General features: G+C 39.9%; 1 long non-coding RNA gene across 1 annotated transcript; it reads right to left on the minus strand.

Moving 5' to 3' along the window:
• On the minus strand, nucleotides 1–27,967 carry LOC129632041 (uncharacterized). The gene is made up of 7 exons (XR_008704290.1): nucleotides 27,895–27,967; nucleotides 27,312–27,387; nucleotides 5,474–5,608; nucleotides 2,943–3,056; nucleotides 1,925–2,002; nucleotides 1,407–1,676; nucleotides 1–248 (listed from the first exon to the last, which is right to left on the minus strand). It is a non-coding gene; the product is annotated as an uncharacterized LOC129632041 (long non-coding RNA).
• Between the last annotated feature and the right edge of the window lie 32 nt (nucleotides 27,968–27,999).

Below are 27,999 nucleotides of genomic sequence, written 5' to 3' on the forward strand. Positions count from 1 at the left end.
TTTGTCAGCTTCAAAGACAAATAGTAGTGAAGAACTTTCCCTGAGTACTTAGACGGGGGAAAGCCCTGGGTTTGAAAGGTTTGGAAGAGGATTCTCCAGTGGGCATTCTGATTAAGGACTGAATCTCCTTCCAGGCCAGGCTAGCGCTCATGGTGGGGTCACTCAAAGTTGACAATACTTTAACAATGCTAGCTGGTTAGAATTTTAGTGAAATAGTCTTCATTTTGATGTCTCCCAGGCAAGTGCTGCTGTAAGGGAACATTTTTTCTTTTACACAATTATAATTTAAAGCAAGCTTTCCAGTAGATTGATCTTGGGGAAGTAATAGGATATAATCTTGTCAAAAGTGTTTATTCCCAACTAAGTTAAAGAAAGTCTATTTCAAAAGCCATTCAATCCATGAGTTACATAAACAATGACTAAAGAAGATCATCTCAAAAGAGAGTAATAGCCCATGCTCAGTCTAAATCAGAAATCAGCCAGCACAAACTGATGTCTTCACAAATGATACCGAGATACGCTATGTGTATACATACATATATGTATGAATTTACAAAATATATGCATTTATAAACTTTATATGTTTATAAAGTATATGTATATATAAGTGTAATAATAAAAGAGAAACCTCTTTCTCATTTCAAGAAATCAAATCCACTCTTTCCATTGACACCTCCCTTTTTCTCATTAATTTGCTTTACTTCATAGTTTTATGCACATGCATAGATGTATAAATTATATTACTTTTAGTTTTATGGCCTAATATCACATTTGATCCCATAACTTATATTTAGTTTATATATTTTATAACATTTCAGAAAAAAATAAGGTATACTGTTGATAAGGTTATGAACTCAAAGAATTAAATATTTAGCATTATAATTGGGTAGGGGGAAGAGTGTATTTCTTAGAAAATAGAATAGAGGAGGAAAAGTATTAATATTTGTAACAGCATGCTTTACTATTGTAGAGAAAGGATCAAAACCTTTCCCCCCACCCTCCTTAGTCCTCTAGGGCCCGGCAAAGACAGATCTTTTGCAGGAAGGTGAGGGTAAAGTGTCTGCCTGCAATGCAGGAGACCCAGGTTCAATCCCTGGGTTGGGAAGATCTCCTGGAGAAGGAAATGGCAACCCACTCCAGTACTGTTGCCTGGAAAATACCATGGATGGAGAAGCCTGGTGGGCTACAGTCCATGGGGATGCAAAGAGTTGGACACGACTGAGCAACTTCACTTTCACTTAGGACCCCTTCCAGGACAAGAAGGGGCTCTTGTCTAACACTTGGAAATGAACTGTCCTAGGAGACACATGGGCTGACAAAGCAAGAGACTCCATTGGGAAGGAGAGCCCAGGAGAATGGCTCTGCCCCCTGGCTCGTGGTCTTGGGTTTTACGGTGTTGGGGTTACCTTCCGGGTTGTCTCTGGCCGATCACTGATTCAGGGTCCTGCCTGGTGGTGCATCCGTCACTCAGCCAAGATGGATTCCAGCAAGGAGGATTCTGGGAGGTTGGTAGGTAGGACACGTGGTGTCTCCTTTGGACTGTTCCTGAATTCTTCCAGTCGGTAGTAGCTTGTTAGTTCCACATTCCTTCCCAGGTCTTCCTGTTGTTAAGAATCCTTGTGCAAGTGGCTACTGTCTTTCCTGGCCAAGGCGGGTGGTTTCAGTCAGTGTTTCCCCTAACATATCCACAAAAGAAAAACAGAACTTTATTAACACGTGCGTCTCTCGTACCCAAGGCAGCACTCAGAGATAAGTAACTCAAAGGGCTGGTTAGAACTTGAGCTTACTTGGCATCTTAACAAAAGATCGATAAATTTTTAGAGAAGTGATAAGACAAAAGAAAAGGACTTTGAGTGTCCGTGGCAGCAAATTGTGGCAAGATAAATATATGGGGAAATAATGGAAGATAAGGGTGATCAGTCACCTTTATTGTGTAGACTCCTCTGGTGCTATCTCTGGTCTGGAGTTTAGAGTTCTAGTAGGTGATTAACTTCTGTCCTTCCTGGTAGAGAGGAGACAGGACACTTTTACAAATTTATGTCCTGCTTTTAGGCACATGGGGGAAGACAGAGAGCTCTTCTTGTATCTGCCTGCTCTCTGTTGCCATCAGCTCAAATGAATCCTTATGCCAAAGTGCCATTTTCAACTGGCATCTTCTGCTACTGTTCATTATTACATAAGAATTAAAACCAGGAATGATGCAGAATAGGAAAAAAAGGAGTAAGGACTCTGAAAATTAGAGTCAGAATTCATTGTTATCACGCACATGATTAAACAGCTAGCAAGTATGTTTCCATGAATCTGTGTGTATATTGATTTAACTTCCTCTGTATTAGAAGCCAGTGTTACCAGTAGACTCTTCAGAACTAAACAGTAAAGGACAATAGAGGCTCCAAGAGCAGGAGGAACCTGTGGGAATGGATTAAAACAACTCTACCTTTACATAGGACTTTGGCAGTTGAAAACAGGGCCCTGGGTAGAAAACCAAAATTAACTTCTGAAGAGAGAGGGAAAAAAAAAAATTGCCAGTATCTAGAAAGGAGCAATTTGCATTTTAAGGTGTATCCAATGATCTGAGAGATGGCAACACATCAGGTGAATAATAACTTCATCTGCTGCAAGCTTTTCTTAACATCTCTATTTAGTGCTTGAATGCATCTTTCTATTTTATTCTCCTATCTCCTTCTCTCCCAAAGTACTGAGCACTGCACAATATCTAAACTTATCATTTCTAAGGCTAACTACATCTAATTCTTATCATGGGTTGTAGGTGTGCAGGCTAACTCTAAAGAAAGCTCTATTTCCACATCTTTTTTTTTTTTCCCCCATATCACAGTGAAAATGTAAATTGCAAATCTCTTTACTTCTCAGACTGTGTGCTGGGTCCCCTGCTGCTACGGAAATAATACACTCTTATCATCAGAAGGTCAGAATCTTCTTACCTGTACGCCAAGGAAAGCACAGTTCTTGTTCCCAAATTGGATCCTTTCCTTAAACAGTGGTATATCTTCTTTGCCTCAGGGCACTCTTCTGATATTCATATATTTCAAAGCCAGCTTCATTATCCAGAAAAGGAAAATGATGATTGTTTCTGCTTCTTTGAAACTTTACAAACGCACCAGAACCTAGTTGGTGTCCAGTTATCTGAATTTCCCCCATTACGTAACTGATGTACTCAATAAAAGTGGCAGGAGAACGCTTCTCAGAGACACTTACTCTCCAGAAAGGCGTCAGGACGCCACAGAGCTCGTTAGAGGGCTTCTCTGTGTACGAGGCCTACCGCCTGTGACCGTTAATTTCATGTGTCAGCTTGGTGAGGTCATGGTACCCAGATAATTTTGGTTATACAGTCAGTCTAGATGCTGCCATGAAGATAGTTTTCAGGTGAGATTAACATTTAAACTGGTAGAATTTGAGCAAAGCAGATTATCCTCCATGATATGAGTAGGCCTCCTTCACTCAGTTAGAAAGCCTTAAGAGGAAAAGACTGGGGTCCCCTGAAGAAGAGGGGGTTCTGCCAGGAGATGGCCTTCAGGCCCAAGGTCAACAGCCACTCTTCCCTGGGTCTGCAGCTTACCCTGAAAGTTTCAGACTGCCCAGCGCTCAGTCACTACACGAATCACTATATTTTTTTATTGGAGTATAGTTGCTTTACAATGTTGTTAGTTTTTGCTGTACAGCAAGTCAGTTATAGGTATACACGCGTCCCCTCCTTCTTTAGACTTCCTTCCCATTTAGGCCGCCACAGAGCACTGAGCTCCGGGGTTCTCCTTAGTCACCTGTTACGCACAGTCGTGACCATGTGTCAGTCCCAACCTCCCGATTCATCCCACCTCCCCCTCCTTGGCATCCATGCACGTGTTCTCTACGTTGGTGTCTCTTTCTGCCTTGCAAGCCGATTATTTTAAATCAACCAGTCTCTCCTAAATCACACACACCCTATCGATTCTATTTTCCTATACAATTGTAATATTCAGCCCTTTTATATGACTGCTCCAGTGCTTTTTAAGGAACTTGACTGTAACATGGGCCAAGATGGCCTTATGTTACCTTCAGCTTGTCCAGACTCTACACAGGATTTTCCGGACTCTAGACACCAGACCTCCCTTTTCTAGAATGTGTATGTTAGAAAACTTGTACATTTCTTTTCCTGCCTCTTTGAGATTTAAATCCCTTTAAAAGCCTCTCAGCAATTTTACTACCTAGCTCTTAGAATGTGGAGGGAGACAGCGTCCGTCACTGCAGGATTTCTGAGCGATGAGAGGGGGCCTAATTTTGATACGTGCTTTGCTCCTAGTTAGAAATCAACCTCCTGTCCCAAAGATAAGAGAGCTGACTTTTCCTCCGGGTAAAGCCATCCAACACACACACATCGCCCGTGTTCCCCCTCTCACTCCACCCTCATCCCCACCTCTGGCCCTTTCTCTCGGCGGAGCTGAGCTCAGACCCTGGTCACCACCTGCAGCAGTTTGGAATGCCCAAGAACTCCCAATGAGGCCATGTCAACATGCAGCCTCTGTAGATCTGAACTGAGATTCGGAGCTTCCTAATTTTCAAGAGCACAGAAAGAACTTTACATGGGTGTGAGTAGGCAAACTGTCATAATCACTTGAGAAACAAGTATCTGTCCATATCCACTAAACCTGAACATAGGAATCCCCCTGATTCAAAAAATCCACTTCTAGGTAAATACTTGATAAAAGGGGCCACTGTCAGGAAAAACTGTGCAACCCTTTGAAATGTTCACCCGCCCACACAGATGATTACTGTCTAGCTTATCTTTCCATGTCTTCTAATTAAGTATTTCTGAGCTATTTATAACTCTGGAGGTAGAAGGAAATGTATAGTACTATAAATTATTTTTCTATAGAAATGCTAATGAATTTAATCTTGTGGAATGCAATTGATTACTGTCCTGTAAATGTTGACTAGCATTCACTTATAAATTCATTTAGGCATTCCTGATTGCCTGTAGATGGGTATTTGAGTTCTCCTTTGAACCAATGGAACATTTTGCTGGCTTGAATTATGGAAAGAATACAGGTCACAGATTTTTACATATATGTATAAAAATTGTGATTTTTGCCTTAAAAAAAAAGTTATCACTTACCACCACCCAAAACCAGTGCTAAATAATTCCTAGAAGCATTATTTGTCGGATGCCTGGGTCAGGAAGATGCCCTGGAGAAGAGAATGGCCATCTACTCCAATATTCTTGCCTGGAGAATTCCATCACAGAGGAGCCTGGTGGGCTACTGCCTCCATGGGGGTAGACAAAAAGTCAGGCACAACTGAGAGACTAGCACTTTCACTTTTCACTTTGGGTAAGAAAGGGTTAGCAGTGGGTCTGTAACCGTTTCCTCCTGCTTTGGGGGACGACTCAGGCAGTTTTGTCCTTTAAACATCGAGATGGAATTTACTGGCTGGAAGATAAATGAGGGTCTTCTGGGACTGCCGTACACTGATTTCTTACCTAGGACATCCTTTTAGTATGCGGCGGCTGGCGTGTCTGGGTTGTACATTGTAAATAAACCTCCGGTGAGGCTGTGCAGCAGATGAGAGTTACCACCGCGTCCCTCTGAACCCAGGATGCATCTCGGGGCTGCATCTAGAAAGCGAGAAAGCAATGATTACTGTTTTACCATGTCAGAGCATTTTGTAAGAATTCTGCTGGCCTCTTACCTGAAACTCTTGGAGGTGTAACTTTGCGGTCACAGGATATTTGATTAACAATCCACAACCGATAAATGTGCAAGCAGTTTACAGCCCAATAAAGTTAGAGGTAAGCCACAAAATATTGATAATATGATTTACTAGCCTTTAGACAGCCAGCCTTATACATAATTTAGCTATCTTATTTAGACACATTTAGACATTTCTTTTGTAAAGAAACAGTCTCCTTCTTTCTCAATTGCCTTTTTTTTTTAATACAGAATGTTTGGCTATTTAATTCAAGGCATCTTTTGCCATATTTCATCAAACTAAAGGAAACAATATTGTACTATTATCTACCACTAAAAAAGAAAATATTATCAAACAATAAGATGCATTTTTATTTCACAGATAAAGTACATTTATAGTAAGTGAAATATGGTACCTCAACTTTGTCAAAGTTTTATCCATAGCATTACTATATATGTTACAGTTTATTCCTATAATGGAATCTTTACATCTTTATGATATCTTTATATGGCATATATCTTACATAATATCTATGATATATTTCTTTATATGATAATTTCTTCTAATTGAACCATAGTTGATTTATATTAGTTTCAGGTGTACAGCACAGTGATTCAAAATTTTTATGGATTATACTCCACTTAAAGTTATTATAAGGTAGTTATATTCCCTGTGCTGTACAATATATCCTTATAGCTTTTTTAATACATAGTAGATTGTACCTCTTAAACCCCTAATCCTATCTTGGCCCTTCTCCATTTCCCTCTCCCCACTGGAAACCACTTGTTTGTTCTCTATATCTGTTAAGGCTATCAATATTTTGTTATATTTATTTATTTTTCAGATTCTACATATACGTGATAACATAAGTATTGGTCTTCCTCTGACTTATTTCACTAAGCATAATATCCTCCAGGTCCATCTGTGTTAGCACAAATGGTAGAATTTTATTCTCTTTCTAGGGGAAGTCGCTCAGTCGTGTCCGACTCTTCGCGACCCCATGGACTGCAGCCTACCAGGCTCCTCCGTCCATGGGATTTTCCAGGCAAGAGTACTGGAGTGGGGTGCCATCACCTTCTTTTTCTAGGCGGAGTAATATTACACACCGCCCCCCCCCACCCTCCAGCCACATCTTCTTTATCCATTCATCTAGTAATGGACATTTAGCTTCCATCCACATCTTGGTAATTGTAATTAACACTTCTATAAACACTGGGGTACATGTATCTTTTCATACTAAACTGAAACTGAAGTCGCTCAGTTGTGTCCGACTCTTTGCGATCCCATGGACTGTAGCCCACTAGGTTCCTCAGTCCATGGAATTTTCCAGGCAAGAGTACTGGAGTGGGTTGCCATTTCCTTCTCCAGGGGATCTTCCCAACCCAGGGATCGAACCCGGGTCTCCTGCACTGCAGGCAGACGCTTTACCATCTGAGCCACCACTAAACTCAACACACTACCAATCAAATGGATGTAATGTAGTCTACGGACAAATTCATCCAACAGTAGACGTCACATTCCTCTCAAGCTCACAGCAACATTCACCAAGACAGACCACGTTCTGGGCTGTAACACTGCTTAACGACCTTGAAAGAACAGAAGCCATACAATGTCTGCTCTGACCAGGATGGAATTAAACTAGGAATCAGTAATAGCTGAAACATCTGGAAACACTAGAGGATGAAAAAAAGATACTTCTCAATGACACATGCCTCAAAGAAGAAATCACAGGGGAAAGTAAAATTGAACTGAAGCAAAAGGAAAACACAACTCATCACAGTGTGTGGGATGTAGCAAAAGCAGTGCTAAGAGGGACTCTGGGTTTTTCCATTCATGTGGCAGCAGCCAGTCTGACCGGAAGTATCTGCTCTTCTACTGAATCTTCTTTCAGTGTCTTTGATTTGGGAGCTGGATGCCATTTAGGTATCAGCTTCTCCTGCAAGGGTGAAGACCGCAAACACACACAGGCTCCAATCTAGCCTCACAGGTTCCAGCTCAGGTTTGTGGGTTCCATCCTGTCCATCATCACCTGGCCTTACATTAATCTCCCCTCTTTTACTCCTTGTTGACTTAACATCTAACATCAGATACAATGACCACAGCCTTTTAAAGACACTGCTGAACCAGCTCCCACAATTGTGTGAGGTCAGATTCCTCTGACTGATGGATGGATAATCTAGATATTGACTTCATTCTTAATGATGAGAGATTGGCTGTTTCCTTCTAGCTTCAGGAACAATACAAGATGTTCATTCTTAACAGTTTATTTTCAGTGTTATTCTAGAACTTCTAGCCAAAGAAATAATGGCTAGACAAAGGAACAAAAGGCAGACTGTTAGAAATAAGGACATAAAATTGTCTTTACAAATGATCATCCATGAAATTCCTAAAGAATCTGCATAAAAAGCTACTGAAAAAAAGGTGAGTTTAGCAAGTATACAGAATGTAATCCAACAGGAAAGAGTATTTTAAATATACATGACTCTCTTGAACTGTAGAGAACAGAGATCTAATACATCCTGACAGCAAATTAGTGGTTGCCTAAAGCTGGACATTGGCAAGGGTTTGACTGGAATGGGTCTCAAGGGAACTTTTTGAGGTGATGAGATGTTCTATATCTTGAGATTTATTAGTATATATATTTTTTAACTCATGAAAATCTATACTTAAAATGGATGTATTTACTTACAGTCCATGGGGTCACAAAGAGTCAGACATGACTTAGTGACTGAAAAACAACAACAAAATTTACTTACATAAATTATATCCCAATGCATTTCAGAAAATTTTACAAATCATCAGCATATACCTAAATCCAATTTAAAGACTTTGGGTAATCCCCAACCACTTTATAACCACATTCAAGAATATCTACTTACACTTACACAGATGAGATTCCTTTTAAATTTAGTGATTTAAGTGAAATGCACTTAAGTCATTTGTCTTTGGACAAAGAGCTACATTTGAAAAAGGAGAATTTTAACTCTTTGATCTTCACAGATCTTAAGATCTCATCTAGGAATGATATAGAACCTATAGACCTGTGGACTAGGACTTTCTGTAATGACATGAATGTTCTCTACCCTGTCCAATGTAACAGCCACAAACTACAGATGGCTACTGAACTAAAAACTGAATGTTTAGTATTTAATTTTAAGGACTGTATATTTAAATAGATATATGTTGCTAGGGGCTACTAGATTTGACAGCCTAAAATAAAGGTCTTTTCACCTGAATCTGCTATTCTGTGAGTCTACAGCTATTGTCAGTAGTTAAAAAAAAAAAAAAAAAAAAAAAGATCATCTCTTCTATAAGTAACCCCAAAGTTTTATTATAGGAAGCTTGAGTTAAAAGTCTGTGATATGTTGTAAATCACAGAAGACACAATGCAACTGCAGAGAGAGATTGAAAAGATAGTTACTCCTGGGTTGGCCAACCAAATGAACTTTTTGGCCAACCCAATATAAATAAGCTTTTTAATTGGTACACAACCTGCTGGTTGGATCAATTTCACCAAGGGTAACCTGTGAAAGAAGAAAAACTAATTGGATGCATTTGAAATGGTGCTCACTGCAAGTAAACAACAAGAATGGTATGAAATTATTGTCCAAGAAACAAAATATACAGTGACTTGAATTTGGAGGACATCACGCATTTGAGTGAGCTTAGTGACAGATTTCATTCCTAGATGTTGGCTCATCAAGATATTACCGCCACCCTCCCCCCATGGATACATGTATACGTATGGCTGAGTCCCTTTCTGGTTCACCTGAAACTATCACAATGTTGTTAATCGGCTATACCCCAGTACAAAATGTTTTTGGTGTTAAAAAAAAAAAATATTCCCCCTCCAATAAATTTTCTCATTTTACAAATGTTTTAAGATATGCATAGTCTTCTTAAAAGTAATTGCTTTCTCCGTCTGATTTACTTAGTGTGATAATCTCTAGGTCCAACTCATGTTGCTGGAAATGACATTATTTCATTTTTTATGGCTAACATTATTTCATCTTTTATAGCTAATATTCCACTGTATACATGTTCCACATCTTTGATCACTGATGGACACTTAGATTGCTTCCTTGTCTTGGCTGTTGTAAACAGTGCTGCTGTGAACACTGGGGTACATATATCTTTTCAAATCAGACTTCTTGTGCTTTCTAGATATACACTCAGGAGTGGGACTGCTGGATCGTATGGTAGTTCTATTGTTAGTTTTTTAAGGAACGTCCACAGTTCTCCATAGCGGCTGCACCAATTTACATTCCAACTAACAGTGCAGGAGGGTTCCCTTCTCACCACACTCTCTCCAGTATTTATTGTTCGTAGACTTTTTGATGGTACCCAATCCTACCTGTGTGAAATGATACCTCATTGTGGTTTTTTATTTGCATTTCTCTAATAATCAACAGTGTTGAGCATCTTTTCACATGCCTGTTGGCCATCTGTATATCTTCTTTAGAGAAACGTCTATTTAGGTCTTCTGCCCATTTTTTGACTGGGTTGTTTTTTATGTTACTGTGTATTTTGGAAATTAACCCCTTTTTGGTTGGACCATTTGCAAATATTTTCTCTCATTCTGAGGGTTGCATTTTCATCCTGCTTATGGTTTCCTTGGCTGTGCAGAAGCTTTTGATTAGGTCCCATTTGCTTATTTTTGCTTTTATTTCTTTTATGTGAAATTTAAAAAATAATACAAATGAATCTATTTACAAAATGGAAAACAGACTCACAGACATACTTGTGGTGGCCAAAGGGCAAAGGGAGGTGGGAGGAGGGACAAATTAAGGGCTTGGGATTAACATATATATACTCCTTGGAGGAAAAGTTATGACCAACCTAGATAGCATATTCAAAAGCAGAGACATTACTTTGCCAACAAAGGTCCGTTTAGTCAAGGCTATGGTTTTTCCTGTGGTCATGTATGGATGTGAGAGTTGGACTGTGAAGAAAGCTGAGCACCAAAGAATTGATGATTTTGAACTGTGGTGGTGGAGAAGACTCTTCAGAGTCCCTTGGACTGCAAGGAGATCCAACCAGTCCATCCTAAAGGAGATCAGCCCTGGGTGTTCTTTGGAAGGAATGATGCTGAAGCTGAAACTCCAGTACTTTGGCCACCTGGTGCGAAGAGTTGACTCATTGGAAAAGACTCTGATGCTGGGAGGGATTGGGGGCAGGAGGAGAAGGGGACAACAGAGGATGAGATGGCTGGATGGCATCACCGACTCGATGGACGTGAGTTTGAGTGAACTCCGGGAGATGGTGATGGACAGGGAGGCCTGGCATGCTGCGATTCATGGGGTTGCAAAAAGTCAGACATGACTGAGTGATTGAACTGAACTGAACTACTATATATCAAGTAGATAAGGATTTACTGTATAACAGAGAACAATACTGAATATCTTATAACAACCTGCAGTGGAAAATATATATAACTGAATCACTTTGCTATACACCTGAAAGTAACACAAAATTGTAAATCAACTATACTTCAAATTTTTAAAGTAATTGCTAATTTTCAAATAGCTATTCTCCTCAGAAACAATATTGGAAAATAGTATTCTGCTTTTGCTTGAACTGTGAAATCAAGACCTCAAAATATAAATAATTAACCGAAATACCTTTAGTACACCTATACATCTTCACTCTGCAGAGAAAACAGTGATGATGAAGGAGTCTCTGGAATAACCTACAGGGTTTTACTATCATTTATGATCTGATTCATCCTGAGACACGTCTGCCATGTACACAGAGGGCAAGGGGCAATTAGATTTTCATCACTAACCTACGTACGGGCCCAAAGGAGCTGTTACTATAGAGGGAAACAAAGGTTCCCTCAGGAAACTATACTTAGCTATGTATGTTAATATGGTCCACAATTTCAATGTGGATTTCAACATGCATGTTAGAACTCATTAAAATATGACTGCTATAATTTAAGGGGCTGACTCGAAGTTTCTAGCAGTCTTACATAAGATGTTATTTCATATATTTACTCAAAGTGTACTCCAATAAAATAATCTTGTATTTTGTCATTGAAAATTATTATCTTATTCTTTGTGTGCATATGAACTTACGGAGTATTTGTGACTTTATAGATGAAAGGATTCTATGCATAGTTAATTGGTTGAAGTTTCCTATTGATTTAAATGTACAAACAAAGGAAAAAGAAACTGAACAAAGATCCCTGGGCCTCAGGGGCTTCTCCTAATTTCTGACTGATTGACTATATGCTTGGCCAAGTCACTTGACCCTTCTGAGTCTCATTTTAATACGCAAAAAAGAGGGAAAAGACATTAAATTGTTTATGTCATCTCATTAAAAAACCCCAGGTGATTTATAGAGATACATATTCATATATACATATATATATATATATATATATATATATATATATATAACACACACATACACACTGTTAAGAGGATATAGCTCTCTTGCATATAAGATAAAGATATAAACGGTTAAAGGGAAGGCTGAGGAAGATTGGGGCAGTTAATCCTTCAAAAGGCTTTTAGTTCTAGTATTTTAGGATTCTATATTTGAAAACAAGTACACAGTTTATTTTACTTGAGTCTTACATGCTCTCTCTTTCCATGCTTTCCAGTATAATGTCAACAACTAGACAAATAATGCTCTAAAAACATATTTTTAGAAGAAATTATATTCTGAAAGTATTTAAATCAGAATGTATTTTACAAAAACTGTTTTAAGAACTTGATGACAATTAAAGTGCAATATTGAGGAATTTACTTTGTACATTTGAAAATTAAGTTCATCCTGTACTAGTTACAAATTTATATACACATTTCAGTTCTGTATTTGATTGATATGATTTTACTGAGTCTCCATTGCTTCACAATTATTGTCAGTTGTGGTAAAAAAAAATATTCTTTTAAATCAGGTTTTAAAACTAAGCTCAATATTGCACTTACTTTCCAGTCTTCTTTGTTATATTGACTATTCATTTTAGGTACATTTTTCTAAGTATGTTTTAGTTATAGGAACATGGTTTTGTTTGCTACTTATTGGTTTCATGCTTATTTTTATCTGGAGGAAATTAACTCATTGACATTCTCTGTGTATTTTTGAGCCCTTCTTTACCTGAGAATGGGGGTGATAAAAATAGGACTCATCCCTTATGCATTTCTGGTTGTTATGATAGTGGCTGCCTGAACTGTGTGCTGAGAATAGTAAGATCATTCCACATATCTGCAAAGACAGACATTATCAGTTTTGCAATGTCTGCTCTGGAAGCTGGGTAGGTGAAGTTTTAGCCTTTATATTTACTCTGTATTTCCTCCCTCTGTGTTAGTGGTCCAGTGATACACAGCATTATCTGCTCCATGGTGTTCTGTGTACTATTATTTTGTCTAGATTATATTTTCCATGATTAAACAATGAGGATCCATAATGTACTTTCATGAATTCCTAAATTTTTTCATTAAAAAATATAGGAAGTAGAAATACCTAAACTGTTCCAAGTTAACCTCTTTCAATAATGATAATAAAATTTATAGCATATGTGTGTGTGTGTGTATTTAATTTGGCACTAGATGGTAAGGTTTTAGTTTCTTGGGCTGACACAGAAAAAGCATACAATTCAATGTTATCAGCCAACTGCAGTCTCCTATATGCTAGGCACTGTACCAAGTGATTAACATATAAAACCTATAACATTTAACTTTCATAAAAGCATTTTAGAGATTCTGAAAAAAAGAGATACACAGAGATTAATCACTTTGCTCAAACCATAGTTGCAGCAAGGAACATGTGCCACAAACACATGGCCAAAATATCCAGCTACGTGTACTCTTAGTAATTATATTATGACTTTCCCTTACCATTTCTAGTGGAGCACAACTAAAAGTAATTATAAAATAAATTTAGCCGTGGGAGTTTTGAACCAGTAGATTCCTACAACTGGGAGAAATCAATCTTGTTTGGGAAAGTAGGGTAGGTTGGAAAGTAGCTGTTAGAAAAAGAAACCAAAGTTTCCAGAAGAGGTCTGAATTTTTACAGTGATGAAAAGGTGCTCCAATTATAAAATATCAAATATATTTGCTTTTGATAATACAAATATCAGATTAAAAGGAGCCGAGTCTACTAAAATGCAGAGAACCTACACATTTTTTTTTTATTAAGTTAAGAGTAAATTAGGACTTGGTTTAGGTAATTTTAGATAAGTTCTACAAATATTTTATGTTTTGTTCCTAAAACAGGAGCTTCTATATGATCCTCTCAGAGATGTTGACATAGAGAGTATATTTAGTGAGTTTCTGTATTTTGCTTAAGGATCAGGCCTTCTATTAGGTAAAAGACAAAACAAAATATGACTTTCAACTGTAAAATATGAGCTCACTGAAGTAGGACAAACTTTATCTCCAGCCTACCCTCCATCCCAGGGTTGCCCCACAGAACCCCAGGGCTCATTAAGTGAAAGTGAACGTCTCTCAGTTGTGTCCGACTCTTTGTGACCCCTTGGACTATACAGTCCATGGGATTCTCCAGGCCAAAATACTGGAGTGGGTAGCCTTTCCTTTCTCCAGGGGATCTTCCCTACCCAGGGATCAGACCCAGGTCTCCTGCATTGCAGACGGATTCTTTACCAGCTGAGCCACCAGGGAAACCCAAGAATACTGGAGTGTGTAGCCTATCCCTTCTCCAGGGGATCTTCCCAACCCAGGGATCGAACCCAGGTCTCCTGCATTGCAGGTGGATTCTTTACCAGTTGAGCCAAAAGGGAAGCCCAAGAATACTAGAGTGGGTAGCCTATCCTTTCTCCAGGGCATCTTCCTGACCCAGGAATCAAACTGCAGTCTCCTGCATTGCAGGTGATTCTTTACCAACTGAGCTAGCATCAGGGCTCATAACGTGCTTTGAACCCCACCCACCCCAGCCTTCTTTACTGATGAGAAAGTAGTTACCACAGAAGTTACTGTGTATCAGAGTTTGTAAAACTAGGTTGTGGCTGCTGGGCCAGGGCTGGAATTCATGCTGTGTCCTCACTGGAGATGGCCCTTGGGTACATGGATGGAAAATGGGGAAATTCCACAAACTACTAAAGAAAAAAAAAAACAAAAAAACTGACTCTTCCTGAAAATCTGTTCCATCATAGGAATAACAGGAGAGCTTCACCCACAGTACTTGGAAAAGCTATGGAGAAGGTGGACACTAAGGAGGCCAGATAGAACAAGGAAACAGTGGTTTCCTTACTGCAGGATGTGGCAGAAGAATGTTTCCAAAAGGAAAGAGTCGGGTAGGTAAATTGACCATTAACAGAAACAAAAATAGGAAGAAGAATTAACACACATTATGAGTAAGTCTCAAAAAAATGTCTGGTTGTTACATAGAAAGCTTTAGAACTCTACTAAGATAACTAGGTCAGGTGCAGGAGGGCCGAGAGGAGCTACTCCACGTTCAAGGTCAGGAGGGGCGGCTGTGAGGAGCTCCCCCTCGTCCAAGGTAAGGAGCAGCGGCTGCGCTTTGCTGGAGCAGCCGTGAAGAGATACCCCACGTCCAAGATAAGAGAAACCCAAGTAACATGGTAGGTGTTGCGAGAGGCATCAGAGGGTAGACACACAAACCATAATCACAGAAAACCAGTCAATCTAATCACATGGACCACAGCCTTGTCTAACTCAGTGAAACTAAGCCATGCCATGTGGGGCCACCCAAGACAGGTGGGTCATGGTGGAGAGGTCTGACAGAATGTGGTCCACTGGAGAATGGAATGGCAAACCACTTCAGTATTCTTTCCTTGAGAACCCCATGAACAGTATGAAAAGGCAAAATGATAGGATACTGAAGGAGGAACTCCCCAGGTCGGTAGATGCCCAATATGCTACTGGAGATCAGTGGAGAAATAACTCCAGAAAGAATGAAGGGATGGAGCCAAAGCAAAAACAATACCCAGTTGTGGATGTGACTGGTGATAGAAGTAGTGTCCGATGCTGTAAAGAGCAATATTGCATAGGAACCTGGAATGTTAGGTCCATGCATCGAGGCAAATTGGAAGTAGTCAAACAGGAGATGGCAAGAGTGAACGTTGACATTCTAGGAATCAGCGAACTAAAATGGACTGGAATGGGTGAATTTAACTCAGATGACCATTATATCTACTACTGTGGGCAGGAATCGCTTAGAAGAAATGGAGTAGCCATCATGATTAACAAAAGAGTCCAAAATGCAGTACTTGGATGCAATCTCAAAAACGACAGAATGATCTCTGTTCATTTCCAAGGCAAACCATTCAATATCACAGTAATCCAAGTCTATGCCCCAACCAGTCATGCTGAAGAAGCTGAAGTTGAATGGTTCTATGAAGACCTACAAGACCTTTTAGAACTAACACCCAAAAAAGATGTCCTTTTCATTATAGGGGACTGGCCAGGGGTAACAGGCAAATTTGACCTTGGAATACGGAATGAAGCAGGGCAAAGGCTAATAGAGTTTTGCCAAGAAAATGCACTGGTCATAGCAAACACCCTCTTCCAGCAACACAAGAGAAAACTCTACACATGGACATCACCAGATGGTCAACACCGAAATCAGATTGATTATATTCTTTGCAGCCAAAGATGGAGAAGCTCTATACAGTCAGCAAAAACGACCGAGAGCTGACTGTGGTTCAGATCGTGAACTCCTTATTGCCAAATTCAGACTTAAATTGAAGAAAGTAGGGAAAACCACTAGACCATTCAGGTATGGTCTAAATCAAATTCCTTATGATTATACAGTGGAAGTGAGAAATAGATTTAAGGGACTAGATCTGATAGATAGAGTGCCTGATGAAATATGGATGGAGGTTCATGACATTATACAGGAGACAGGGATCAAGACCATGCCCATGAAAAGAAATGCAAAAAAAGCAAAATGGCTGTCTGGGGAGGCCTTGAAATAGCTGTGAAAAGAAGAGGAGTGAAAAGCAAAGGAGAAAAGGAAAGATATAAGCAGTTGAATGCAGAGTTCCAAAGAATAGCAAGGAGAGATAAGAAAGCCTTCCTCAGCAATCAATGCAAAGAAATAGAGGAAAACAACAGAATGGGAAAGACTAGAGATCTCTTCAAGAAAATTAGAGATACCAAGGGAACATTTCATGCAAAGATGGGCTTGATAAAAGACAGAAATGGTATGGACCTAACAGAAGCAGAAGATATTAAGAAGAGGTGGCAAGAATACACAGAAGAACTGTACAAAAAAGATCTTCATCACCAAGATAATCACGATGGTGTGATCAGTCATCTAGAGCCTGACATCCTGGAATGTGAAGTCAAGTTGGCCTTAGAAAGCATCACTACGGGGGGGGGGGGGGTGCGGTCTCAAGATGGCAGAGGAATAGGACGGGGAGACCACTTTCTCCTCCACAAATTCATCTAAAGAACATTTAAACTAGCTGAGTAAATTTCACAAAACAACTTCTGAATGCCGGCAGAGGACATCAGGCACCCAGAAAAGCAGCCTAGTGTCTTTGAAAGGAGGTAGGAAAAAATATAAAAAACAAAAAAAGAGACAAAAGAGGGAGGGACAGAGCTCCGTCCCGGGAAGGGAGTCTTAAAAAGAGAGAAGTTTCCAAACACCAGGAAACATTCTCACTGCCGAGTCTGTGGCAAGCCCTGGAACCAGAGGGCAACAAAATCGGAAGGAAAAATAAATAAATAATTAAAACCCACAGATTACGTGCCCAACTGTAACTCCCCAGGGGGAGAAGCAGCACAGATGCCTGCATCCGCCACTAGCAAGCGGGGGCTGGGCAGGGAGGCTTGGGCTGCATTGCTTAGAGTAAGGACTGGGCCTGAATGCCCCCAGGGCAATCTAAGGAACTAACTTGGGGTAGCAAACCAGACTGCGGGATAACTACCACGCGAAAAGCCCTAACTAAGACACCGCCAGGCCCGCTCACAGAACAAAGGGCTGAACAGAGCTAGCTCGCTGCAGACCATCCCTCTCCGGTGACAGGCAGCCAAAGCCAGAAGGGGGCAATGGCAGCCCCAGAGAGACATTATCTACCAAATTGCAAGCAGGCATCTTTGCAAGCAGGCTTCTTTGCTAACTAAGATTTCTTGGGGTTATGAACGGTCAACATCCGCCTGAGAAGGGGTGCCAGTTGTACATCCAGAAACCCAAGCGGCAGGGACGGGGGAGGAGATAAGTCTCAATGACCGTGCTTGCCAAACACCTCATCACCTGAGCTGCTCGGACCTGGGAAGGGCACAAAACGAAGGCTCAACTGAGTCTGTGCCTCTGGGGACTACCCGAGTGCCTGAACCTGAGCGGCTTAGACCTGGGAGGTGCATGCAGCCCAGGGCTGGCCTTGGACGGTTCCTGGCAGAGCAACCTAGAGCCTCAGCAGTGTGGGCAGGGAGGGTACATGCGCCGTGAGCGGGGGCAGGCCCAGTGTGGCTGAGACACTGCGAGCACACGCCAGTGTTATTTGTTTGCAGCGTCCCTTCCTCCCCACAGTGCGACTGAACAAGTGAGCCTAAAAAAGTGTCCACCACCACCCCCTTGTGTCAGGGCGGAAATCAGACACTGAAGAGACCAGCAAACAGAAGAAGCTAAAACCGAGGGAACTGCCTTGGAAGTGACAGGTGCAACAGATTAAAACCCTGTATTTAGTACCGACTACATAGGAAGGGGCCTATAGATCTTGAGAAATATAAGCCGGACCACGGAACTATCCAAAAATGAACTGACCCCACACTGCCCACAACACCACCAAAGAAAGTCCTAGATATATTTTTACTATTTTTACTATCATTCTTTTTTTTTAATTTTTAAGTCCTCTATTATTCCTTTAATTTTCATTTTTATAACCTACTATTACTTTGCAAAAAAAAGAGACCCTATTTTTTAAAACAAACTTCATATATATATATTTTTGTTATAATTTTTGTGACTTTTTTTTCCTTCTTTTCTTTAATATTATATTTTTGAAAATTCAACCTCTACTCTAGATTTTTAATCTTTGCTTTTTAGTATTTATTGTCAATTCTGTACCTTTAAGAACCCAATTTTCAGTACCCATTTTTACTTGGGAGCGAGATTACTGGCTTGACTGCTCTCTCCCTCTTTGGACTCTCCTTTTTCTCCACCAGGTCGCCTCTGTTTCCTCCCTCCCCCTTCTCTTCTCTACCCAACTCTGTGAATCTCTTTGTGTGTTCCAGACAGTGGAGAACACTTAGGGAACTGATTACTGGCGGGATCTGTCTCTCTCCTTTTGATTCTCCCCTTTATGCTCCTGGCCACCTCTGTCTCCTTCCTCCCTCTTCTCTTCTCTGTATGACTCTGTGAATATCTCTGAGCAGTCCGGACTGTGGGGCACACACAAGGAAGTGATTACTGGCTAGCTTGCTCTCTCCTCTTTTGATTCCACTTCATCTCATTCGGGTCACTTCTAACTCCCTCCTCCCTCTTCTCTTCTCCATGTAACTCTGTGAACCTCTCTGGGTGTCCCTCACTGTGGAGAAACTTTTCATCTTTAACCTAGATGTTTTATCAACGGTGCTGTATAGATGGAGAAGTCTTGAGACTACTGTAAAAATAAGACTGAAAACCAGAAGCAGGAGACTTAAGTCCAAATTCTGAGAACACCAGAGAACTCCTGACTCGAGGGAACATTAACCGACAGGAGCTCATCAAACGCCTCCATACCTACACTGAAACCAAGCACCACACAAGGGCCAACAAGTTCCAGAGCAAGACATACCACGAAAATTCTCCAGTAACACAGGAACACAGCCCTGAGCTTCAATATACAGGCTGCCCAAAGTTACTCCAAACCCACTGACATCTCATAACTCATTACTGGACACTTCATTACACTCAAGAGAGAATAAATCCAGCTCCACCAACCAGAACACCGACACAAGCTTCCCTAACTAGGAAACCTTGACAAGCCAACCGTACAACCCCACTCACAGAGAGGAAACTCCATAATAAAGAGAACTCCACAAACTGCCAGAATACAGAAAGGCCATCCCAAACACAGCAATATAAACAAGATGAAGAAACAGAGGAATACCCAGCAGGTAAAGGAACAGGATAAATGCCCACCAAACCAAACAAAAGAGGGAGAGATAGGGAATCTACCTGATAAAGAATTCCAAATAATGATAGTGAAAATGATCCAAAATCTTGAAATAAAAATGGAATCACAGATAAATAGCCTGGAGGCAAGGATTGAGAAAATGCAAGAAAGGTTTAACAAGGACCTAGAAGAAATTAAAAAAGAGTCAATATATAATGAATAATGCAATAAATGACATCAAAAACACTCTGGAGGCAACAAATAGTAGAATAACGGAGGCAGAAGATAGGATTAGTGAAGTAGAAGATAGAATGGTAGAAATAAATGAATCAGAGAGGAAAAAAGAAAAATGAATTAAAAGAAATGAGGACAATCTCAGAGACCTCCAGGAAATATTAAATGCCCCAACATTCGAATCATAGGAGTCCCAGAAGAAGACAAAAAGAAAGACCACGAGAAAATACTTGAGGAGATAATAGTTGAAAACTTCCCTAAAATGGGGAAGGAAATAATCACCCAAATCCAAGAAACCCAGAGAGTCCCAAACAGGATAAACCCAAGGCAAAATACCCCAAGACACATATTAATCAAATTAACAAAGATCAAACACGAAGAACAAATATTAAAAGCAGCAAGGGAAACACAACAAATAACACACAAGGGGATTCCAATAAGGATAACAGCTGATCTTTCAATAGAAACTCTTCAGGGCCAGGAGGCAATGGCAGGACATACTTAAAGTGATGAAAGAAAATAACCTACAGCCCAGATTACTGTACCCAGCAAGGATCTCATTCAAATATGAAAGAGAAATCAAAAGCTTTACAGACAAGCAAAAGCTGAGAGAATTCAGCACCACCAAACCAGCTCTCCAACAAATGCTAAAGGATCTTCTATAGACAGGAAACACAAAAAGGGTGTATAAACCCAAACCCAAAACAAAAAAGTAAATGGCAATGGAATCATACTTATTAATAATTACCTTAAACATAAATGGGTTGAATGCCCCAACCAAAAGACAAAGACTGGCTGAATGGATACAAAACAAGACCTCTATATATGTTGTCTACAAGAAACCCACCTCAAAACAGGGGACACATACAGACTGAAAGTGAAGGGCTGGAAAAAGATATTCCACGCAAATAGAGACCAAAAGAAAGCAGGAGTAGCAATACTCAGATAAAATAGGCTTTAAAACAAAGGCTGTGAAAAGAGACAAAGAAGGACACTACATAATGACCAAAGGATCAATCCCAGAAGAAGATATAACAATTATAAATATATATACACCCAACACGGGAGCACCGCAATATGTAAGACAAACGCTAACAAGTATGAAAGGAGAAATTAACAACACAATAATAGTGGGAGACTTTAATACCCCACTCACACCTATGGATAGATCAACTAAACAGAAAACTAACAAGGAAACACAAACTTTAAATGATACAATAGATCAGTAAGACCTAATTAATATCTATAGGTCATTTCACCCCAAAACAATGAATTTCACCTTTTTCTCAAGCATACACGGAACCTTCTCCAGGATAGATCACATCCTGGGCCATAAATCTAGCCTTGGTAAATTCAAAAAAATTGAAATCATTCCAAGCATCTTTTCTGACCACAATGCAGTAAGATTAATTCTCAATTACAGGAGAAAAACTATTAAAAATTGCAACAAATGGAGGCTGAACACACGCTGCTGAATAACCAACAAATCAGAGAAGAAATCAAACAGGAAATCAAAATATGCATAGAAACAAATGAAAATGAAAGCATAACAACCCAAAACCTATGGGATACTGTAAAAGCAGTGCTAAGAGGAAAGTTCATAGCAATACAGGCATACCTCAAGAAACAAACAAAAAAAGTCAAATAAATAACTCTACACCTAAAGCAAATAGAAAAGGAAGAAATGAAGAACCCCAGGGTTAGTAGAAGGAAGGAAAACTTAAAAATTAGGGCAGAAATAAATGCAAAAGAAACAAAAGAGACCATAGCAAAAATCAACAAAGCCAAAAGCTGGTTCTTTGAAAGGATAAATAAAATTGACAAACCATTAGCCAGACTCATCAAGAAACAAAGGGAGAAAAATCAAATCAATAAAATTAGAAATGAAAATGGAGAGATCACAACAGACAACACAGAAGTACAAAGGATCATAAGAGACTACTATCAGCAATTATATGCCCATAAAATGGACAACTTGGAAGAAATGGAAAATTCTTAGAAAAGTACAACTTTCCAAAACTGAATGAGGAAGAAATAGAAAATCTTAACAGATGCATCACAAGCACAGAAATTGAAACTGTAATCAGAAATCTTCCAGCAAACAAAAGCCCAGGTCCAGACGGCTTCACAGCTGAATTCTACCAAAAATTTAGAGAAGAGCTAACACCTATCCTACTCAAACTCTTTCAGAAAATTGCAGAGGAAGGTAAATTTCCAAACTCATTCTATGAGGCCATCACCCTAATACCAAAACCTGACAAAGATGCCACAAAAAAAGAAAACTACAGGCCAGTATCACTGATGAACATAGATGCAAAAATCCATAACAAAATTCTAGCAATCAGAATCCAACAACACATTAAAAAAATCATATACCATGACCAAGTGGGCTTTATCCCAGGGATGCAAGGATTCTTCAATATTCACAAATCAATCAATTTAATACACCACATTAATGGCACCACACCCCAGTACTCTTGCCTGGAAAATCCCATGGATGGAGGAGCCTGGTAGGCTGCAGTCCATGGGGTTGCTAAGAGTTGGACACGACTGAGCGACTTCACTTTCACTTTTTCACTTTCATGCATTGGAGAAGGAAATGGCAACCCACTCCAATGTTCTTGCTGGAGAATCCCAGGGGCAGGAGAGCCTGGTGGGTTGATGTCTATGGGGTCACACAGTCGGACACGACTGAAGTGACTTAGCAGCAGCAGCAACAAATTGAAAAATAAAAGCCATAGGATTATCTCAATATATGCAGAGAAAGCCTTTGATAAAATTCAACATCCATTTATGATAAAAACTCTCCAGAAAGCAGTAATAGAAGGAACAAACCTCAACATAATAAAAGCTATATATGACAAACCCACAGCAAACATTATCCTCAATGGTGAAAAATTGAAAGCATTTCCCCTAAAGTCAGGAACAAGACAAGGGTCCCACTTTCACCACTACTATTCAACATAGTTTTGGAAGTTTTGGCCACAGCAATCAGAGCAGAAAAAGAAATAAAAGGAATCCAAATTGGAAAAGAAGAAGTAAAACTCTCACTGTTTGCAGATGACATGATCCTCTACATAGAAAACCCTAAAGACTCCACCAGATAATTACTAGAACTAATCAATGAATATAGTAAAGTTGCAGGATATAAAATCACCATACAGAAATCCCTTGCATACCTATACACTAATAATGAGAAAACAGAAAGAGAAATTAAGGAAACAATTCCATTCACCATTGCAACACAAAGAATAAAATACTTAGGAATATATCTACCTAAAGAAACTAAAGACCTATATATAGAAAACTATAAAACACTGGTGGAAGAAATCAAAGAGGACACTAATAGATGGAGAAATATACCGTGTTCATGGATCAGAAAAATCAATATAGTGAAAATGAGTATACTACCCAAAGCAATCTATAGATTCAATGCAATCCCTATCAAGCTACCAATGGTATTTTTCACAGAGCTAGAACAAATAATTTCACAATTTGTATGGAAATACAAAAAACCTCGAATAGGCAAAGCAATCTTGAGAAAGAAGAATGGAACTGGAGGAATCAACCTGCCTGACTTCAGGCTCTACTACAAAGCCACAGTCATCAAGACAGTTTGGTACTGGCACAAAGACAGAAATATAGATCAATGGAACAAAATAGAAAGCCCAGAGATAAATCCACGCACCTATGGACACCTTATCTTTGATAAAGGAGGCAAGAATATACAATGGATTAAAGACAATCTCTTTAACAAGTGGTGCTGGGAAAACTGGTCAACCACTTGTAAAAGAATGAAACTAGAACACTTTCTAACACCATACACAAAAATAAACTCAAAATGGATTAAAGATCTAAATGTAAGACCAGAAACTATAAAACTCTTAGAGGAGAACATAGGCAAAACACTCTCCGACATACATCACAGCAGGATCCTCTATGACCCACATCCCAGAATATTGGAAATAAAAGCAAAAATAAATAAATGGGACCTAATTAAAATTAAAAGCTTCTGCACAACAAAGGAAACTATAAGCAAGGTGAAAAGACAGCCTTCAGAATGGGAGAAAATAATAGCAAATGAAGCAACTGACAAACAACTAATCTCAAAAATATACAAGCAACTCCTGCAGCTCAATTCCAGAAAAATAAACAACCCAATCAAAAAATGGGCCAAAGAACTAAACAGACATTTCTCCAAAGAAGACATACAGATGGCTAACAAACACATGAAAAGATGCTCAACATCACTCATTATCAGAGAAATGCAAATCAAAACCACTATGAGGTACCATTTCACGCCAGTCAGAATGGCTGTGATCCAAAAGTCTACAAGTAATAAATGCTGGAGAGGGTGTGGAGAAAAGGGAACCCTCTTACACTGTTGGTGGGAATGCAAACTAGTACAGCCACTATGGAGAACAGTGTGGAGATTCCTTAAAAACCTGGAAATAGAACTGCCTTATGATCCAGCAATCCCACTGCCGGGCATACACACCAAGGAAACCAGAAGGGAAAGAGACACGTGTACCCCAATGTTCATCGCAGCACTGTTTATAATAGCCAGGACATGGAAGCAACCTAGATGTCCATCAGCAGATGAATGGATAAGAAAGCTGTGGTACATACAGAATGGAGTATTACTCAGCCATTAAAAAGGATACATTTGAAACAGTTCTAATGAGGTGGATGAAACTGGAGCCTATTATACAGATTGAAGAAAGTCAGAAAGAAAAATACCAATACAATATACTAACGCATATATATGGAATTTAGAAAGATGGTAACGATAACCCTGTATGCGAGACAGCAAAAGAGACACAGATGTATAGAACAGTCTTTTGGACTCTCTGGGAGAGGGAGAGGGTGGGAGGATCTGGGGGAACGGCACTAAAACATGTATACTATCATATAAGAAATGAATCGCCAGTCCAGGTTCAATACAAATGCTTGGGGCTGGTGCACTGGGATGACTCGAAGGGATGGTACAGGGAGGGAGGTGGGAGTGGGGTTCAGGATGGGGAACACATGTACGCCTGGGGCAGATTCATGTTGATGTGTGGCAGAACCAATACAATATTGTAAAGTAAAAAAAAAAATTAATTAAAAAAAAATAAAGAAAGCATCACTACGAACAAAGCTAGTGGAGGTGATGGAATTCCAGTTGAGCTATTTCAAATCCTCAAAGATGATGCTGCGAAAGTGCTGCACTCAATATGCCAGCAAATTTGGAAAACTCAGCAGTGGCCACAGGACTGGAAAAGGTCAGTTTCATTCCAATACCAAAGAAAGGCAATGCCAAAGAATGCTCAAACTACCGCACAACTGCACTCATCTCACACGCTAGTAAAGTAATGCTTAAAATTCTCCAAGCCAGGCTTCAGCAATACGTGAACCATGAACTTCCAGATGTTCAAGCTGGTTTTAGAAAAGGCAGAAGAACCAAAGATTAAATTGCCAACACCTGCTGGATCATCAAAAAAGGAAGAGAGTTCCATAAAAACATCTATTTCTGCTTTATTGACTATGCCAAAGTCTTTGACTGTGCCTCTTGAAAAACCTATATGCAGGTCAGGAAGCAACAGTTAGAACTGGACATGGAACGACAGACTGGTTCCAAATAGGAAAAGGAGTACATCAAGGCTGTATATTGTCACCCTGCTTATTTAACTTCTATGCAGAGTACATCATGAGAAACGCTGGACTCGAAGAAACACAAGCTGGAATCAAGATTGCTGGGAGAAATATCAATAACCTCAGATATGCAGATGATACCACCCTTATGGCAGAAAGTGAAGGGGAACTAAAAAGCCTCAATGAAAGTGAAAGAGGAGAGTGAAAAAGTTGGCTTAAAGCTCAACATTCAGAAAATGAAGATCATGGCATCTGGTCCCATCACTTCAAGGGAAATAGATGGGAAAACAGGCTCCAAAATCACTTCAGAGAGTGATTGCAGCCATGAAATTAAAAGATGCTTACTCCTTAGAAGGAAAGTTATGACCAACGGAGATAGCATATTCAAAAGCGGAGACATTACTTTGCCAACAAAGGTCCATTTAGTCAAGGCTATGGTTTTTCCTCTGGTCATGTATGGATGTGAGAGTTGGACTGTGAAGAAGGCTGAGCGCTGAAGAATTGATGGTATTGAACTGTGGTGTGGGAGAAGACTCTTGAGAGTCCCTTGGACTGCAAGGAGATCCAACCAGTCCATTCTGAAGGAGATCAGCCCTGGGTGTTCTTTGGAAGGACTGATGCTAAAGATGAAACTCCAATATTTTGGCCACCTGATGTGAAGAATTGACTCACTGAAAAGACTCTGATGCTGGGAGGGATTGGGGGCAGGAGGAGAAAGGGGACGACAGAGGATGAGATGGCTGGATGGCATCACCGACTCGATGGACATGAGTCTGGGTGAAATCTGGGAGTTGGTGATGGACAGGGAGGCCTGGCATGCTGCAATTCATGGGGTTGCAAAGAGTCGGACACGACTGAGCGACTGAACTGGGCTGGACTGAACTGAACTGAAGATAACTAGAGTACACAGATAAGAGATTCTGATATAGTGGAAAGACATCTCTTCTTCCTGGAGAGGTATATTAAATATAAAATATGTAAATGTTTCCTAATTCAACTCTGTCATCTCAAACCAGACCACACTGCAGAGCAATGCATATTTTCATCCTGATTATTTAATGGGTACATGGGCATGCATAAAAAACACCAAGAAAGATGCATATACCAAATATTAATGGGAACTATACTTAAGAATGAAAACTGGAATCAGGGGTATTATGGAAGGTTTGTGGACTATTATTTAACATACTTCAAGTGTTGATTTTTTTAAACGATAATTATATACTGTTTTTACCTTACAATTTTATATGAAAGCAAAACCAGAGCAGGATATGCTTAAATACAATCAGTATCACCTTTTTACTCTCTTTGTTTTTATTTTTCTTCCTGTTTGGATTGACATCATTGATGACCTACAAGCTGATTTTGTTTTTCTGATAAGAGTGATGGACAGTACAAAAAAAATAATAATAAAGGACATGAGGTTTGCAAATTAATGCTGCTAGAATGTGAACAGAATCTGTGCAGAGCGAAGATGAAACCATCCCTCAGTTTCCCCCATTTATTGTGCAATCAGATGACTGGATGCTTTCATTACACTCTGTGTATTTCTCTCAAAAACTAACAGGAAGTCATTTTGGTAATATTAACCTATTTGAGAATTTTTAAGCACGCGATCTTGGAAAGCCTTGCTAAGTCGAATTTCCTCTGTTTGTGTTCAACTGTGTGGGAAGGGGAGGTATTTTTTTCCTTTCGTATATTTGTGTATTAAAAAACATTTTCAGGGACTTACCTAGTGGTCTAGTGGTTGAGACTGCTTCCACTGCAGGGGTCACAGGTTTGATTCTTGGACAGGGAACTGCCCCTCACTGCAGCAAAAAAAAAAAAAAAAAAAGAAAGAAAAAAAAAATTCAATCCTTAGTGTTGTGGTGTTGTGTTTCTTCCTTCCTTCCCAGTTTGTTCCTTAGCATTCAGTACTAAGCAGAATGAACTGCTCTGGCCCCACCCTGCCCCAAATGAAGTGAAAGTCGCTCAGTCGTGTCTAACTCTTTGTGACCCCATGGACTATACAGTGCATGGAATTCTTCAGGCCAGAATGCTGGAGTGGGTAGCCTTTCCCTTCTCCAGGGGATCTTCCCAACCCAGGGATTGAACTCAGGTCTCCCGCATTGCAGGCAGATTCTTTACCAACTGAGCTATCAGGGAACAGTATTATTATATGACAATATAATAGCAAGAGGTGTCCCTAAATTGAAGGTGGAGGCTCAAGGCAGGTGAGAGGAAGGCAGTGTGATGTGAGGAGGATTCTGCCTCAGTTGCTGGCTTTGGAAATGAGGGAAGGGGCCCTGATCCAGGGAATGGGGGTGGGTTCTAACCTGGAGATGGCAAGGAAGTGGATTCTCCGCAAGAGCCTCTGGAAGGAAGGATGCAGCACAACCCTGTCACCATGGTGATTCTGTCTCTACTGAGACCCATTTCAG

Source organism: Bubalus kerabau, chromosome 17 (genome assembly GCF_029407905.1).
Source record: "Bubalus kerabau isolate K-KA32 ecotype Philippines breed swamp buffalo chromosome 17, PCC_UOA_SB_1v2, whole genome shotgun sequence".
NCBI lineage: Eukaryota > Metazoa > Chordata > Mammalia > Artiodactyla > Bovidae > Bubalus > Bubalus kerabau.